The following is a 19,431-nucleotide window of genomic DNA, read 5'->3' on the forward strand; positions in this document are numbered from 1 at the left end:
CCATAAAATTAAGATGTGTGAAAAAAAGTCAGTCCCAAAAGTTTATGTATTATATGACTCCATTTATACAACATTCTTGAAATGACAAAATTATATAAGTTATAGTGCTTGCTAGGAGTTGAGGAAGCTGAGCAAGAGGGAAGGGAGTATGCATATAAAAGGGCAACACAAAAGATCCTTGTGGTGATGGAAATATTCTGTATCTTGAATGTATCAATGTCAATCTCCTGTTTGTGATGTTATACCATAGTTTTGCAAGATAATACTATTGGGAGAAACTTGGCAAAGTGTACATGGGTGATCTGTCCGTATTTTTTCTTATAACTTCCTGTAAATTGACAACTATCTTAAAATAAAATGTTTAATTAAAATAAAACAAAACAAGATTAAAACTTTGAAAAACTATGTGATGTTCCAGAACATTTTATAGTCTTGAAGAGTTTCATTATTAAACAAGAAAAAATGTATTGATAAATAAAGTATATAATTCAAGAACTTCAGCTTTGTGCAGTGGCAGTATTATACCCACTGAGGTTTACCTGAGATGTGACTTTTGCTAATTGAAAATAATTTCAGGGTAATATAAAAATAAAACAAACCTAAGAAAACAGAAGGCATTTAAAAATAAACATTAAAAAATGAATAAGCAATTATAAGAACAGTTGAATTGATTTTTTTAATCTAAGGGGAGAAGAATGATAATAAAATTGACAAATTTCATTTAGAAAAACTATAGAAAATACAAATTTAAAGCTTGGAAATGAGAATGGAAATATTAAAAAAAAAAAAAAGTGACATTAGCTTCATTGCAGAGTGAAATGTTCCCTTAGTCTCTCTCTAAGTTACAACTAAATGGACATTCGTTAACCAGCAGAGGATTCCCCACAAAGCACAAGAGGACTTCTGAGAGATCCACACAGTTATACATCTAAAGGTGGGTGGGCTGGATCCCCAGGAGGCAGTGTAACTAGGTGAGCACACCCTTCCCCCTCTCAGGAGGCAGCGAGACAGTTCATGGATCCTCACAGGGCAGCTGGAGTGACTATAAGAGGAAGGAGGGACAGCTCAGCCTGCATGAATGCCTTTGGAGTTGCAGCTCAGTCTGCAGGAGCGTCAACTGTGCCACAGTTGCCCCATCCATGGGAATGCTCTACATTGACTGGTGGTGGCACAGCCCCTATAATGATGCCTATCCACTGAGAAAAGTACAGCCAAGAAGGCGCCCACTCATACAGAAGGTGCCACCCCCTGTGGCACATAGCAACCTGCGGGATCCACTAAATGGCAGCTCAGCCCCAGCATGGGCATCTCTCCCCACTAACACAGCAAAGACAAGAAGGTTCCCCACCCACTCAGAAGGAGCCCTGCCTTTGGAGCACACCAATCCACGAATATCACCAAATGGCAGTTCAGGCCCCATGTAGGCACCTCTCCCACATAGCTTGCAGCAGCTTAGCTAGTCCCTTCCCCAGCACAGAGGCCCCATCTATCATGCCCAAGCTGCCTGCTAAGCACGGAGACCTTGATCATGTGAGTACAACCTGGAGGGCAGCTGTGCCCAGCCCATGTGAATGCAGAGTAGCCATACCCTCACAACTTGCAGCAGACAGAGTGGGATCAGAAAAGACAGCTCCTGCTTCCCCCTAGTGGTGGCAGGTATAATCTGTGACCTGAAACTATGAAAAATGTGCTGGCGAAGGACAATTCATAAAACACCATGGAGAATTACAGTAACATTTCAGAGCAGAAGGAAAATGACAAGCCTCCAGAAAACAACCCTGAAGTCAAAGAAATTTATAATCTAAATGACAGGGAATTCAAAATAGCTGTCATAAAGAAACTCAATGAGTTACAGGAAAACTCAGAAAGACAGTTCAATGAGTTCATGAATAAAATTAATGAGCAGAAGGAATACTTCACCAAAGAGATTGAAACTCTTTAAAAAGACAAACAGAAATTCTGGATGTGAAAAACACAATGAGATAAAAAAAAAAAAAAAAAAAAAACCAGAAACCATAAAAAATAGAGCTGATGTTATAGAGGACAGAATTAGTGAATTAGAGGACAGAAGTATAGAAATGCTATAAGTAGGGAAGGGGAGAGAACTAAGATTTTTAAAAAATGAAGAAATTCTTCAAGAAATATCCAATTCAACTAGGAAAAGCAATATAAAGATTACAGGTATTCCAGAGGGAGAAGAGAAGGAGAAAAGAACAGAGAGTTTGTTCAAAGAAATAATAGCAGAAAACTTCCCAAACCTGGGGAAAGAACTAGAATTACAAGTACATGAATGCAACAGAACGCCTAATTACATCAATGCAAAAAGACCTTCTCCAAGCCATATACTATTAAAACTGGCAAAATTCAATAACAAAGAAAATCTATTAAGCAAGGCAGAAGAATATAACCTACAAAGGAACCCCTATCTGGCTTTCAGTGGCTTTCTCAGCAGAAACCTTACAGGCTAGGAGAGAGTGGAATGATATAATCGAAATACTGAAAGACAAAAACTATAACCCAAGAATACTCTATCCAGCAAAACTATCCTTCAAATACAATGGAGAAATGAAAACATTCCCAGATAAACAAAAGCTGAGGATCTTCATTGCCACTAGACCTCCTTTACAAGAAATGATGAAGAAAGCCCTCTTACCTGAATCAAAAAGGCAAAAGTTTACAAAACTTCGAGCAAGGAGATAAATAGACAGTCAAAATCATAAAATTGCAAAACTCTAACAAAATAGGTTAGCAAACATTTAATCATAACAGAAAAGATAAAGGGAAGGAAAGCATCAGAAATAAGTGTAAACACTTCAATTTAGTCACAAACTCACAACACAAAAAAGTAATTTGTGACACCAATAACTCAGAATGTGAAATGGAAAGGGATGGAACCTGTTTAGGCTAATAGAGATACGGGGCTATCAGAAAATGGACTATCTCATCTATGAGCTCTTTTATAGATTCCTTATGGTAACCACAAAACAAAGAATCAGAATAGAGACACAAATCATAAATGAAGAGAAAACTGAAAAAACCATCACAGAAAACCACCAAACTGAAATGGCAGTCAGAAATACGAGGAAAAAGAAACAAGGGAAATATAGAACAACTGGAAAAAACAAGAGATAAATGGCAGTATTAAACCCTCACATATCAATTATCACTCTAAATGTAGATGAATTGAATTCGCCAATCAAAAGACACAGAGTGGCTGGATGGATTAAAAAACAAGACTCAACAATGTGCTGCCTCCAGGAAACACATCTCAGCAATAAAGACTAACACAGGCTCAGAGTGAAGGGATGGAAGATGATACGCCAAGCAAATGGCAAGCAAAAGAAAGCAGATGTTTCCGTACTTATATCAGACAAAGCAGACTTCAAGATAAAAAAAGACAATGAGAGACAAAAAGGGGCAGTATATAACAATAAGAGGGACATTCCACTAAGAGGACATAACACTTATGAATATATAGGCACCTAACACAGGAGCACTAAAGTATATATAAATCAACTACTCACAGACATAAAGGAAGAAATTGACAGCAACATTATAACAGTAGGAAACCTCAACACCCCAATTACATCAATCAACAGATCATGCAGACAGAGAGGCAACATGGAAACAGTAGCCTTAAATAAAACACTAGACCAGATGGACTTAACAGATATATTTAGAACATTCCATCCAAAAACTGCAGAATATACCTTCTTCTCAGGTGCACATGGAACATTCTCAAACATAGACCATATGTTGGGAAACAAGGCAAGCCTCAATAAATTTAAGAAGATTGAAATCATATCAAACATCTTTTCTGACCACAATGCTATGAAACTAGAAATCAAGTACAAGAAAAAGCTGGGAAAGCCACAAATATGTGGAGACTGAACAATATGCTACTGGACAATGGTTGGATCAATGAAGAAATCAAAGGAGAAGTCAAAAAATACCTGGAGACAAATGAAAATGAAAACACAACATATCAACTCTTATGAGAAGCAGCAAAGCAGTTCAAAGAAGGAAGTTTATAGCAATACAGGCCCACCTCAACAAACAAGAAAAATCTCAAATAAGTAACATTAAACTGCACCTAACAGAACTAGAAAGAGAACAGACAAAGCTCAAAGTCAGCAGGGAGGCAAATAAAAATTAGAGCAGAAAGAAATGAAAGAGAGACTAAAAAACAATCGAAAGCATCAATGAAACTAAGGGCTTTTTCTTGGAAAAGATAAACAAAATTGACAAACTCAGCCAGATTCACAAAGGAAAAAGGAGAGAAGGCTCAATAAAATTAGAAATTAAAAAGGAGAAATTGCAATGGATACCACAGAAATAAAAAGGATTATAAGAGAATACTATGAAAAACTACATGCCAACATATTGGAAAACCTAGAAGGAAAGGATAAATTCTAAGAATCATAGAATCACCCGAAACTGAATCAAGAAGAAATAGAGAATCTGAATAGATTAATCACAAGTAAAGATATTGAAACACTAATCAAAAACCTCCCAAAAAACCAAAAATTCAGGACCAGATGGCTTCTCTGGAGAATTCTACCAAACATTCAAAGAAGATTTAATACTGATCCTTCTCAAACGATTCCAAAAAATTGAAGAAGGCAAAATGCTTGCTAACTCATTCTGTGAGACAAACATTACCCTGATACCAAAACCAGAAAAGGACATCACAAAGAAGGAAAACTATAGGCTATTATCGCTGAAGAACACAGATGCAAAAATTCTCAACAAAATATTGGCAAACTGAATACAGCAATACATTAAAAGAATCATACACCATGATCAATTGGGATTTATACCAGGGATGCATGGATGGTTCAACATCTGCAAATCAATCAGTGATACACCACATTAACAAAATGAGGAATAAAAATCACATGATCATCTCAATAGATGCAGAGAAAACATTTGACAAGATCTAACATCCATTTATGATAAAAACTCTCAATAAAACAAGCATAGAAGGAAAGTATCTCAACATAATCAAGGCCATATACAGCAAACCTACTGCCAACATCATACTCAATGGGGAAAAACTGAAAGCCATACCTCTGAGAACAGGAACCAAACAAGTGTGCCCACTCTTGCCAATCCTATTCAACATAGTACTGGAGGTTTTGGCCACAAAATTTAGGCAAGAAAAATAAATAAATTGTATCCAAATTGGAATGGAAGAAGGGAAACTCTCATTCTTTGTGGATGACATGATTCTATATATAGAAAATCCTAAAGAATCCACCAGAAAACTACTAGAAATAATCAACAACTACAGAAAAGTTGCAGGGTACAAAATCAACTTACAAAAATCAGTTGCATTTCTATACCCTAATAATGAACTAGCAGAAAGAGAAGTCAAGAATACAATCTCATTTACAATCACAACAAAAAAAATAAAATACCTAGGAATAAATTTAACCAAGGAGGTGAAAGACCTATACACTGAAAATTATAAGACATTACTGAAAGAAATTGAAGACAACAGAAAGAAATGGAAAGATATTCCATGCTCATGGATTGGAAGAATAAGCATAGTTAAAATGTCCATATTACCTAAAGCAATGTAAAGATTCAATGCAATCCCAATTGGAATCCCAAAGACATTGTTCACAGAAATAGAACAAAGAATCCCAAAATTTGTATGAAACAACAAAACAACCAGAATAGCCAAAGCAATCCTGAGAAAAAAGAACAAAGCTGGGGGCATCACAATCCCTGACTTAAAAATACACTGTAAAGCTATAGTAATAAAAACAGCATGGTACTGGCAGAAAAACAGACACACAGATCAATGGAACAGAGTTGAAAGCCCCAAAATAAAACCACACATCTTTGGACAGCTAATCTTTGACAAAGGATCCGAGAACATACAATGGGGAAAATCTCTTCAATATATGGTGTTTGGAAAACTGGACAGCTTCATGTAAAAGAATGAAAGTAGACTATTATCTTACACCATACGCAAAAATTAACTCAAAATGGATTAAAGACTTGAATGTAATACCTGAAACCATAAAACTCCTAGAAGAGTATATAGGCACTACACTCTTTGACATCGGTCTTGGCACTATCTTTTCAAATACGATGTCTACTCAAGCAGGGGAAACAAAAGAAAAAATAAACAAATGGGACTACATCAGACTAAAAAGCTTCTGTAAGGTAAAGGAAACGATGAAGAAAACAAAAAGACAACTCACGAACTGGGAGAAAATATTTTCAAATCATATATCCAACAAGGGGCTAGTTTCCAACATATATAAATAACTCATACAACTCAACAACAGAAAAACAAACAACCAGATCAAAAAATGGGCAGAGGATATGAACAGACATTTTTCCAAAGAAGATGTACAGATGGCCAACAGGCACATGAAAAGATGCTCACATCACTAATTATCAGGGAAATGCAAATCAGAACTACAGTATACCTGTCTTACACCCATCAGAATGGCTATACTTATCAAGACAAAAAATAACAAACATTGGAGAGGATGTGGAGAAATCATACACTGCTGGTGGGAATGCAAACTAGTGCAGCTGCTGTGGAAAACAGTATGGAGATATCTCAAAAAACCAAAAATAGAAATTCCATATGATACAGCTATCCTCTACTGGGTATTTATCCAAAGCACCTGAAATCAACAATTCAAAGAGGATTTATGCATCCCCATGTTCATTGAAGCATCATTCACAATAGCCAAGATGGGGAAGTAACCCAAGTGCTCATCAATGGATGAATGGATAAAGAAGATGTGGTGTATATATATATACAACTGAATCCTATTCTGCCATAAAAAAAGACAAAATCATGCGATTTGCAGCAACATGGATGGACCTTGAAGGTATTATGCTAAGTGAAATAAGCAAGACAGAGAAAGAAACACACTGTATGATTTCACTCATATGTGGAAGATAAACAAAGATATGGATAGGGAGAAGAGATTAGAAATTACCACAGTGGAAGCAGGGAAGAGGGCAAAATCGGTAAAGGGGCACATACGTATGGTGACAGATAAAAACTAAACTACTGGTGGTGAGCACGATGCAGTCTATACAGAAATTAATATATAATAATGTACACCTGAAATTACACAATGTTGTAAACCAATATGACCTCAGTAAAATAACTGGGAAAATAAAGAATAAAATGATCCAATATGCTCTAAAAAAAAAGAAAAGAAAAGAAAACAAAGACGATTAAAATGTATAAGAAAATACCTAAGGTCATATTTTACTAAAAATTTGAAAAAGTTAATAAATAAAACACAAAATTATCTGGGAAAATATAAATAAGCAAAATAAACTAAGAAACAAAGCTCTCAAATGGATTTTCAGCTATAGGTGGTGTGCAGTAAAGAGTTAACCTTGCCCAAAGTAAAGTCTAGTCCTTTTGTCCCCAGCTCCTCAAGGTAACCTCCAAAGCTCTCCCATATCCTGCCTAACGAGAGTATCTTCATTTCCCTGGGGGCCTTGGGCCATTTCAGGGATCTATGCTAATAATATGATTTATGGTTGGGGAGGAGGGGTCTTTAGGTCACGTGGCAGCAGCTTGACCTCTAGAGGGACTACAGACTAAGGTCAGTCACACAGGTGGTCAACCATATCTACATGACCAAGTCCCAATAAAAACACTGGACATCGAAGCTTGGGTGAGCTTCCTAGGCTGCAATATTCCATGCATGTTGCCACGCATCGCTGCTGGGAGAAGTAAGCACTGTTGGTGTGACTGTCCTTGGAAAGCACAACTGGAAGCTCTGTAGCTGGTGTCTCCTGTGCCCTGCCCCATGTGCCTCCTCTCTCTAATCTGTCTCTTTTTCTTGTAATGAACTGTTAGTGTAACACCTTTGCTTGAGTTCTGTGAAGCCTTCTACTGAATTATTGAACCTGAGGGAGGTCTTGGAGACCCCTGAACTTGCAGTTGATGTCAGAAAGGAAGGTGGTCTTGGGGACCTCCTGAACTTTGCAGAGAGAAAAAGAAAAGTTAATAGAAAATTACTGCAAGGCCAGATTGATTATTTGAAACTTCTAAGCAACAAATGATTGCTATGTTATAGAAATTGTATACAAATATTTTTAAAGAGGCCAAGTGACCCAATTAATTTTATGAAGTTAACATTAAAATGATAAAAAATATTAACTTTTAAAAATAGCAAGCACTTCAAAACATGCTAAGTAAAAAAGACAGTCACAAAGGACCATATATTACATGATTGCATTTCTATGAAATATTCAGAATAGGGAAATCTATAGAGATAGATATTTAATTAGTATTTGCCTAGGACTTGGGGGGACAGAGGTGGGGGAGGCTGGGGGGTGATCGCTAGAGGTGAGGGGTTTCTTTTTAGGGTAAGAAAATGTTCTAAAATTGTGGTAAGGGATGCATAACTCAAGGAATTTAATAAAAGCTATAGAACTACACACTTTAAATAGGTAGATTATACAGTATATAAATAATACTTCGATAAAACTGTTAAAAATATAAATAGCAAGATACACACAAGTTGATCAATTTCATTTATCAGTATGCATTCTGCAAGAAATGCTAAAGTAACAAATCTTGCTGAATTATGTATGAACCATCCACTATGACCAAGTAGGATTTATCCCAAGACTGCAAGGATGGTTTAACATTAGGAAATATATATTAACATATGTTAAAATTTTCACCAAAATTGTTTTGTTTCATTAGATAGTAGAAGTATATTTGATTAAAATCAATAAGCATATAGTTCTTTAGATTTATTTTTTTTATTTGGGGATATTTGGATTCTCCTGGCAATGACCATTGTGGTTGACTTCTCAACACTGATTCCATCTTACTTTCTTGAATAATTTAGGTCCTAATTAATTTTAGGCCAACCTCTCTGCAGGTCAATGATTAGTTCAGAGATATGTACACCTAAACTTACTGGGAAAATAGATTTCTTGCTCTTAAGAGAGTCACAAGCAATTGACTGTTTTCATTTGCTCAATGTGACTATGTACAATGTTATTACTGGAATCCATCATCAGACTATGAGGGAAGAAACCAGTCTAAGTATGGAGTGAACAGTATGAATAGGAAAGCAGTGTTTTGTGTATTTGATGGCATAATTTAGTCAGTATGTGGATATTTCTGTTACTTGCAGCCAAAACCAACCTAATAAATACACTTGAGTAAGAGGAATAATAATAATTTCTTAACAATAAATTTATTTAACAATGAGTATTAAAGAGTTCTCCAGAAGAATTAGCAACAAGTATGCTTGCTATAAAAAATCACTATTTAAAATTGTTATGGAAACTAACCTTGCAATAAGACATTAAGTAGAAATGAGAGCTAGAACTATTGAGCAGGAATATAAGATGGTATCTAATACTGTACGAGGTGCCAGGAATTAATTGCCTTACCTACATTAGCTCAATCCGTAAAACACCTCTATGATGTAGATGCTATCGTTGTCTTCATTTTACAGGTAAAGCAAAGAGAATTCGAGTAACTGAAGTAAGCGCAGGAGCTGGGATTTGCAGACTGGTTCCAGAGACCACAGCCTTAATATATATACCCTTTTCATAATTTGCACGTGACATAACTATTTACCTACCCCACACCCACACATACACAACATGTATAATAAATTCTAAAAGTTTTAGAATTACAAAGAACGTTTAATAAAAATTCTAGCTACAGGATTAAAGAAAAGGGTTAACAGCTAGTTCCCTTCCTTTACCCCATGGATGACTACAGCTAACTCAAGGAATTCTAAGGAGCATGTCTATAATGGTTCCAAGATAAATAATAATCTCCAGCTAAGGATGCGTACCGTACCAACCACCTGTACCTCATTTAGAAATTATCAAGCAGTGAGGCATCTATATCCATAAGTCGCAGCTGAGCTAGAGAAAGGGCTCTACTCCTGTGTTTCTAAAGAGGCTACTTGATAACTACGTAAAAGTTAACGGGACCCTGGAACTGATGGCTTCCCTAAGCTGAGATGCTCTTCCTAGACAGCCTCATCTCTCAGCACCGTGCACACATCAAGTGTGAAGTAACTGGGATGTTGGAATCTGTGCCTGAAAATCACAAAACCTCTTTCATGGTGTGGTTGTGCATGCTGTTTTCTTCTCCATCTGTATCTTTCCCTAATGCTAAATTAACTTAAAGCTAAATGAAGCCTCTTGTACCTTCTGAGTTTGATTGTTGCTCCAAAACCAAGACCACTGCTGCAGAACGGCCATGACACAAGAAAATGCCAGTTGATTTCCTATATACCTGAAATAACCAGTTAGAGGTGTACTGCAGAATAGCATCTTTCAACAAAAACAAAAGTGTAAAACAATGCTGGCAAGAAATGTACATCAATATTTAATGATGGCAAGGTGAAATGAAATAAGCATTTTCTAAGCCTTTTTTGGCAGAAATATAAAATAATACACTCTTTCTAGGAAAAAAAATCATCATATTTATCAAAATGAACCTTTAGGGGCCAGCCTGGTGGCATACTGGTTAGTTTTACACTCTCTGTTTTGGTGGCCCAGGATTCATGAGTTTGGATCCTGGGCGTAGACCTACACACTGTTCATCAAAGCATGCTGTGGTGACGTCCCATATAGAAAATAGAGGAAGACTGGCATAGATGTTAGCTCAGTGGCAATCTTCCTCAAGCAAAAAGAGGAAGAGGAAGATTGGCAACAGCCATTAGCTCAGGGCCAATCTTCCTCACCAAAAAAAAAAAAAAAAAAACCTTTAAAATATTTCTGCCTTTTTAACTATTCATCTCATACCTAATAATATAGCTTAGTGAAATCATCACAGTCTACACAAATATATGCAGAGAAAACTATTCATCACAGTGTGGTAATAAAAAAATGTAAGGTAAATAAGTATGACTTATTATCAGTAGCTATTAAAAATAATATTTTTGAAGAATGTTAAATAGCTTAGGGTAAGATTAAAGGTAAAAAGCTAATGGAAAAAAGCAGAATCCAAGACTGCATGCAGAGCGTAGTTCCAACTGTGTTAACCACACCCAGACACACACACACACACACCACTCAAGCACATATGTTGGAAATACACTAAAATATTAACCATGCTCTTTCAGAGAGTAGGATTTGTTTTCTTTTTACACCACTAAAATTTCATCTCCATGAGAGTAAAAATGCATCTATCTTGTTTGTTGCGATATTTTGAGAACGCCTCATATATAATAGCTGCTATATAATATATAATAGAAATATATCTTGAATAAATGAATATTTTTATTCTATTACCTAAAATAAGTATTTATTACTTTCTAATAGGACAAATCCAATCATTGTTTTAAAATGTGTTTATGTATATGAAATCTGTACTTGAGTAAGTTCTATTCACTGGTTTGTAATTGGGCTAATTTCTATGGATGGGAATTTATGCATCATGTAATTCTAACCCAAAATATTTTGCTCCTGAACTCAAGCCCATGCATGCAGAATGTCGAACTTTTTTTTTTTTTTTGGTGAGGAAGATTGGCCCTGAGCTAACCTATGTTGCCAATCTCTTCTTTCTGCTTCAGAAAGATTGTCCCTGAGCTAACATCTGTGCCAGTCTTCCTCAATTTTGTATATGGGTTGCTGCCACAGCACAGTTTGATGAGCAATGTGCAGGTCCATGCCTGGGATCCGAACCCACAAACTCCGGGCCACCAAAGTGGAGCATGCAAACTTAACCACTATGCAAGCAGGCCAGCCCCTGAACATCAAACTTTTATTAGTTATTTCTCTTGCTCTACAAAGAATATTTAGGAAGTATATCTACATCCAGAATCATTTTGACTTTACATTTTCCCCCTTATTCTCAGTTTCCACACCAAAAAACACAGTTAAATAGATAACATAATTCAGAGGTATAAATTTGGGCTCTCATTAATGAAATGTCTTCAGAGAGATAAGATTTCTTTCTTAAGGAATAAAAGTTTAAGTATATTTGAAATGAAGTTCTAAGTGATTATCAGGGTTACTTGAAAATAAAGAGATTCTTGATCAAAATTTCACTCTGGAGTCTCTCCCCGTGGAGCAGTGGTTAAGTTCACACTTTCCGCTTTGGTGGCCCAGGGTTTGCTGGTTCAGATCCCAGGTGCAGACATGGCACCACTCATCAAGCCATGCTGTGGCAGGCATCCCACATATAAAGTAGAGCAAGATGGGCACGGATGTTAGCTCAGGGCCAGTCTTCCTCAGCAAAAAGAAGAGGATTGGTGGCAGATGTTAGCTCAGGGCTAATCTTCCTCAAAAAAAAAAAATTTCACTCAGTAATACACATAGTGCTCTGTAATCCTCCAGGAGAAACATTGGGTCCAAGGAGCAGATGTTTGACAAACTCTTTGATTGTAATGGTGGAGGCCAGCTCGAACTAGTTTAAGCAAAGAGGAAATTTAATGATTTACTGAATCAGGAAGCCATGGATACATACGGCGTCTGGCACAGTGGAATCAGTGGGCTCAAACAACACTATCAGGGCTCTCTTTCTCTCTCCATTTTGTGATTCTATCACTGTACCTAGCTACATTCTATATGCAGGCAATCACCACATGGTATCAATGTGGCCACAAGCAAGCCAACCACATCTTTCCAGCTTAATGTCCAGCTTAACATTTCCAAAAGTAGAATTTCCCTCTGTCCATATATCAATCCTGTGGAATACTCTACTCAACCCTTACCCAAAGTTGGTCAAACTCAAGGTTAAGGGCACAGTCCTCCAATCTGCCATGTCAGCCCAAGACTTCCGACCCCAACTGCAGTGAAGTAAACCAAAGTACAAAACCAGAGGGAACAATCCCCATGAGACTGCCCTTACTTCAGACACCAGCCACACGTTCAGAGGTCCCAAAAGGCCACCCTCACTTCAGACCAACTAGCTACAAATTCAGGGGTTCCCACGACCACCTCAGGTTTGATAATTTGCTAGAACAATTCACAGGACTCAGGAAGACACTGGACTTATTACAGTTTTATTATAGCAAAAAGATACAAGTTCGAACCAGCCGAAGGAAAAGAAGCATAGGGCAAAGTCTGGAAGGGTTCCAGATGCAAAGCATTCATCATCCTGAGGGATGCAATACTCTCCCAGCACCAATGGATGATGATACTCTAAGAGTACTACAAGCTAAGGAAGCTCACTCAAGGTTCTGTGTCCAGAGCTTTTATTGGGGTTTAAAATGTAGGCATGAATGATTAAATAATTACGGGGGGTAAGAGAGTTTAACTCAATCTCCAGCCTCTATACTTCCCTGAGGACAGTCTGACATCGCGTGGTCTGAGGGGTCCACCGTGAGTCATTTTGTTCACATAAACTACCAGATGTGGTCCAGGGGCCCACAGTGACTAACAAAGACACTCCTAGCAGGAAATTCCAGGGGTTTAGAGGTTACCTCCCAGGAACTGGAGACAAAGGCCAGACTTCTCTCTGAGCTGAGGCCAAATTCTTTATTACACAGTCCTACTTGCCCATTCCTAAAAGAACGGATCACGAAGGCTTAGTGAATGAAACAATTTGATTGGCCAAACAGGTCTGTTTACATCCCAGTGGTAGGAGTATGGGGTGCCGGAGAGGAAGTTCCAAGAAGGAACCAGAAGAATAAAGCTAGCATAATAGATATGTACAATGGACATCACCACTGCCCACTACAACTGGTCACAAACATTATTTCATTATCCAAAAATAGTCAGACTTTAAAAACTAATAGGAGTCTTGGAGGAATAGGAAGAAATGGTTCTAAAAACCCTGTGTTTAGAAACTGACCAAATAGAAATCTTTCTGAGTAAAACATTACGCATGCATATAAAAAAGCTATTTGAAGAGTCTGGTTTCAATAAATAATTGTCTATAGTGTGAACTTTAAAATTAGGAATATGTTTTTCCTTTTCTTTCCTTTGAACTGTAAGGCCTAATAAACACAACTGTTTTCATTTGTCAAAGAATAAAAGCCTCAATGTTCTTATTTGCAAAGTGAGGTTATTACTTACCCACCATCTAGGGTTATTAACAGGATGGGGGAAAATATTTGTAAAACGCCAAGGACAATGTCTGGCATCTAATAGTTAGGATCAAACTGATATCTGTTGTTGTTGCCATTGCTGCCGCTCCAAACGAAAAGCCACAGCTCATATCGCTGCCTGAGAAAAGCAGAACTCAAAGGAATCACTTTTTGGTGCTTTAGAATGAGAGAGCAGTGCGTAAAGGAAAGAGATTTGAGTTGGGAAACAAAAGTCCTGATTTCACACTTCTTTCCCACCTCTTCATGTGCCACATAACCATGGGCAAGTCACTTTACTTCTATCGACCTCGACGATTACATCTGTGACGTGGGAATAATGGTACCTTTTTTACTACCTTGCTGGATTCATCACGTGATATGCTGAGACAGTCTTACACAAAATGAGGGGCACTAGCAGTCATGTGACTATCTTGTGCTTTGTACGTATAAATATTACACAATTAAGGCAAAATACGCAAACTTCAATTGCTTGCATAATTATTGTGTCAAGAGAGAAAAGCTGTTTCTGTTATTCCACAGACATGAAAAACACCTTACCACACTTTTAAAAAGCATAAAATGTTAAAGATGTATCTAGTAATACATGTTACATCAAGGGTTACAACTTGCAACTAAGATAGAAGAAAAGATAGATGGCTGCAAACTCGTATGTTTAGCAATATTGACAGCAGAACTAAGCACTGCCAATCCTATCAACTGGAGTACCGACAGTAGCACAGGATGACAGGATCGTGACCGCCATCTTCTGAATACTCAAGCTCCACATTCCATGGGAACAAATTTCTCAGGCCGCATAAGAGAGCCTTAGTTTTGTTATATTATTGACCATACGATTTAAACAATCGTTTTTAGCCTGAAACAGTTAGTAGAATTTCTAAATTGTGACCAAAGAATAATCTAGGCCCCAAGACAAGCTTCCTCATTAATAATAAGCATCCTCCCTTTTCCAACTGAAAATGTCAAAGGGCTATGCTGATGATTTTCCACACAGCCTGAGCATCATAGTACTTCAAAGGGCACTGCTTCAAAGCCAGCCTCTCAGCCTGGAAATCTTCAAGCATGTTTGACTCCTCCATCCCTTCAAGCCCTCACATTCAATCAGTTATTAAATCTCCTGGATTTTTCCTTAAAATATCTCTCAAATTTGTTCCTTTATCTCCATTTTCTCTGCCACCATCACAGTCCGCATCAACACCTTTTGCCAAAACTCTATCTCCTCCAGTTTTTTCTCCCTTCAATCCAGCCTGCAAATCCCTGCACATTTTCTCCCTAAAATACTGCTTGCCACATCCTTCTTCAGGAGCCTATAATCCAGTCAATTATTTGATTCCAGGGGAGGAGCTTTTAAAAAGTATTGATGCCGAAGTTCTACCTCAAGAGGCTCTGATTTAATTTATCCTGGATGGAATGCAGTCATTAATTTTGCTTTAAAAGTTCCTCAGGTGTTTCTAATGTGCAGCCAGCTCTGGGAACCATGGTGATGACTCTCTATTGCCTATTAAGTCAAACTAGAACTCCTGGAGCAGACACTGCAGATGCTCTGCCGAGATTCCTGCCGGCCCCTTTGACCTTTTGTGTGCTGACCCCCCAGCTTCAGTTATTTGCCTCTAATAACCATCAGACATGCTAGTCTCTTCTGCCTGTGAGTTAATGGAGCTGCTTTGTCCCTGCTCCCACAGAGAAAACCAAAAGGGCCAGGGAGTTTATACTCCCTGGGGTAGCCCATAGTCAATGCCTAAGTAATGTGGGAGTATGAATGCCCAGCTCCCTTACCTGCCTCTGGACATCTTCTGAGGGGTAATTTATACTTCAGAACTCCCTGGCAGGACCAGGCTTGGCCTGGGACTTCTGCCTAAACACACACACTCACCCTTGCTTGGCTTCTTCCCCTCCCCTTCTCTACCTTACTCATTTCTCCTAGGAGCACTTCCTTAAGAAATGACTCACACACAAATCCTCACCACAAGGTCTGCTTGTAAAGAAGCCATGCTGTTCGACATCTTGGTCAAAACACTTCCTAACGTGGTCCCACCATGTTTTCTGCAATCACCCTTCACCCATCACAGGTGCTAGTTTTCTCATCCACTGCGCTTGCCCATACCACTCTTTAAGCTTGCTATTTCCCCTCACTCAGGATGCCTCTGCCCTGCCTCTGTGACCATCAGAGTGTCCTACCTTCCAAAAACAAGCTCTAGATGTCACGCCCACTGGATACATAGCCCAAGGCCCTACCCATGATAGGTGCTCAATAAATGTGGGTGGAACTGGTGCTGTCTTCTCCACGAAACTTCCTCTGACAGTGGAAATGCGCATAACTCTAGCTGTCTTCTCTAACTTCTATATTTAATGTCAAATCCATACTCCTTTACTGATTCATTCAACTAGTATTTGTGTGATTCCTGTGCACCAGGCACTGTGCTCTTCATGGGGAATGAAATGGTGAGTGAGGATATTTCTGCCCCACGGAGCTTAGAGTGAAGTTAAGGAGACAGACATTAAGCAAATAATCACACAAATAAATGTTAATTCATAGCCATGAAAATTCAAGGTGAGATAAATGGTTCTATGAGAAACATAAGAGTAATAAATGTCCTTATCTAGGACTTTGAATAAAAAATGAAGAAATGATGATCTAAAATTACTCTCCTGTCCTCAATTTTAGGGAGTCTTGGACCTCCTCCCCTGAAATTGCATACAAATTTTGTATGACCATGTATCACTCCTTTAGTAGATTGTCAAGGGGTCCATGACCCCAACTCTTGCACAATGCCAATCCTGTAGAAACAATGCCATGTTTATTAATTTCCTCCTACATGTGCCTTGTCCGTAGGCCCCTGTTTATAGAAACGTGAACACGTTTCTTTTGTATCTGATATCATTTAGTACATTAGACATATGCTCATCACTTAACAAATATTTGTTTTCCTCCCCTTGTTTTCAGCCTGAGTATTTCAACAGAACTCAGATTCTAGAAAACAAATAAGAAAAGTGTCTTCATTTTCTTTATTGAATAAGAGCCCATTTTGAGCAGGTGTGGGAGGGGTGAAAATAAGTAACTTGGTTTTGTTTGGGTACCAGGAAAACAAGAGGAACAAAACAGGATTTGTGTGTTAAAACCTGCTTGTGCTAGGCTAGTGCCAAACAAGTGTCACTCCATGGCTGCAGAGTTCTGTTTCTTCAGAGAAACACTTTCATTCCGGAAACTCTCTGCTGCTTCCTCCGTCCCCAAACCTTAGGTACCCTAAAAGGACATGACCAGATAAAGGCAAAAAACATTCACTTCAGACACGAAAAGATGGAAGCTGATTACTTCATCAATTATATGGGCCAATTTAAAAGAAATACAGAGTAAAAAATTTAAATTTCATTTCAAATGTCACTGGAAAATATTTGTGACAGTACATATGCTGAAAATAAATATTATGTATGTACAGACCAAAAGATGCATTTATATATACTAGAAATAAATATGCTTTCAATATGTATATTTATAAATGCATTTATGTATGTTACAGATAGATAAATCTATTTTTTTAGTCACTGCCTGTTTTTACTTGAAATTCTTGATTTAGAATTATTTCCAAGAAACAAAAGAGATTAAAATAATTGGATTAACATGTGAAAAGATCTCAGATTATAGAAAGTGAAGATCTGAGACCAAACTAATGCTAATAAAAAATGAAGACAGGCCAGCCAAACCTTGGATAATTTAATACATGAAAACTGGGAGTTGCGGGGAGGAAAGAAGGAGAAAGAGGAACATATCTTTACATCTAAGCCACAACTTCTGTTTGACATCCATAAATATGTGAACATAAAATAAGAAAATAAATAAGATTATGCCAGATTCCAGTATGTTTCTAAGGAACTGTTAAAAGCATAATAATTTCAACGACTTTTACTTGCATCTCAGGTCCTTCAGACCTGAAATATGTGCAAAATGAAACACAGAAATCACAGAAAAATATTAAAACAATACAATAATTAAATTGGATAATCAAAGGACAAAAAATCTTCCAGTGTATTGTACACGCCCATCAAAGTCTAAAGAGGGAAAGACTTGCGTGATTCCACATTCTCAGTTCATGCTTTCCTTAAACTTCAAGCTCAGAGTCTCAAAGATAGGTTGTTACTGGAATATTCTGAAAAGATGACACCATATGCACACATCAATATTTTAATAGACTGCCACTCTTGAATGGTCCAGGGACCAAAGATCAAATTTTAAAAATTTATTTCCTTTTCCCATCGGTTGCCAACTCTTGCGCCTCTGTACTCCTGCTTAGCCCTTCCATCCTAGGTGTGCAGATAAAGGGAGAGGAAGTTACATGCAGATAATGTTAGTAACAACTCAGGTATAAAGTCTGATGGAGTAGTCGAAATCCATAGTGCATTCTCAAAGCAAGATTTGCTTTAGGGTTTCTTGCTGATGGTTTTCCTTTCTTGTTAGCATATGTGATAGAATTTTTGCTAAGGATTTATATATTAGAAACCAAGTTTCAAATACGGCTTTAAGGAAGAAGCATCAACAAACAACCAGATCAAAAAATGGGCAGAAGATATGAACATTTTTCCAAAGAAGTTATACAGATGGCCAAAAGGCACACGAAAAGATGCTCAACGTCACTGATCATCAGGGAAATGCAAATCAAAACTACAGTTAGATATCACCTTACACCTGTTAGAATGGCTGTAATTAACAAGACGAAAAATAAACGTTGGAGAGGATGTGGAGAAAAGGGAACCCTCATATACCACTGGTGGGAATGCAAACTGGTGCGGCCACTATGGAAAACAGTAAGGAGACATATCAAAAAATTAAAAATAGAACTACCATACAATCCAGCTATCCCACTACTGGGTATTTATCCAAAGAACCTGCAATCAACAATTCAAGGAGACTTATGCACCCCGATGTTCATTGCAGCATTATTCACAATAGCCAAGATGTGGAAGCAACCCAAGTGTCCATCAACTGATGAATGGATAGAGAAGATGTGGTGTATATATAAACGATGGAATACTACTCAGCCAAAAAAAAGGCAAAATCATGCCATTTGCAACAACATGGTTGGACCTTGAGAGTATCATTTTAAGCGAAATAAGCTAGACAGAGAAAGACAACACCGCGTGATTTCACTCTTATGTGGAAGATAAACTCATGGATAAAGAGAACAGATTAGTGGATACCAGAGGGGGAAGGGCGTTGGGGGGTGGGCAAAAGTGGTAAAGGGCACATATATGTGGTGACAGATGAAAATTAGACTATTGGTGGTGAGCACGATGCAGTCTATACAGAAAGTGATAAATAACGTACACCTGAAATTTCAGAACGTTATTAACCATTATGACCTCAACAAAATGAAATAAAAATAAAAAAAGAAGGAAGCACCAGGTA

The 19,431-nt window shown here is 37.7% G+C and overlaps 1 pseudogene; it reads left to right on the forward strand.

Annotated features, from left to right (window-relative positions):
- The first annotated feature begins 499 nt into the window (after window positions 1-499).
- On the forward strand, window positions 500-576 carry LOC139041765 (U4 spliceosomal RNA; annotated as a pseudogene).
- The last annotated feature ends 18,855 nt before the right edge of the window (window positions 577-19,431 follow it).

The sequence above is a fragment of the Equus asinus genome, chromosome 23, assembly GCF_041296235.1.
Source record: "Equus asinus isolate D_3611 breed Donkey chromosome 23, EquAss-T2T_v2, whole genome shotgun sequence".
In the NCBI taxonomy this organism is placed as follows: Eukaryota; Metazoa; Chordata; class Mammalia; order Perissodactyla; family Equidae; genus Equus; species Equus asinus.